Below are 424 nucleotides of genomic sequence, written 5' to 3' on the forward strand. Positions count from 1 at the left end.
CGGCTGGTAGCGCGGGAGAGCAGCGGCAAGCGGTGTCCCCTCCGCCCGGTGTCCTTGTTCTTAGTAAGGGGGAAGCTTCGTTTCGGGAAGTGCGAAGTTACCCTGCTCACAGGCAGCAGAGCAGCATATGAGATAACAAGAAGGTGCAGCTTTGCTTAAAAGCCTGTATGGGAGCGGAAAGACACGGACGAGGATCAGAAACCGGGTTTGGCGCACGAGGGGCTGGCCCTGCTGTTCCCGGCTTTTTTTGGTGCATTGTGAACCCGAAAACCACGAATAAAGGTCTACAGAGAAACCGAGGCGCCAGAATGCAGCCGTTGGGCCGAGGGCTTTCCGGCACAGCCCACCCTACCTGGGGACACCAGTCCTCCGGGGGTCTGAGAGCGGCAGCCCGTGGCCAGACAGGGGCCCAGAACGCTGGGAT

Source organism: Pterocles gutturalis, unplaced genomic scaffold, assembly GCF_000699245.1.
Source record: "Pterocles gutturalis isolate BGI_N339 unplaced genomic scaffold, ASM69924v1 scaffold31990, whole genome shotgun sequence".
NCBI lineage: Eukaryota > Metazoa > Chordata > Aves > Pterocliformes > Pteroclidae > Pterocles > Pterocles gutturalis.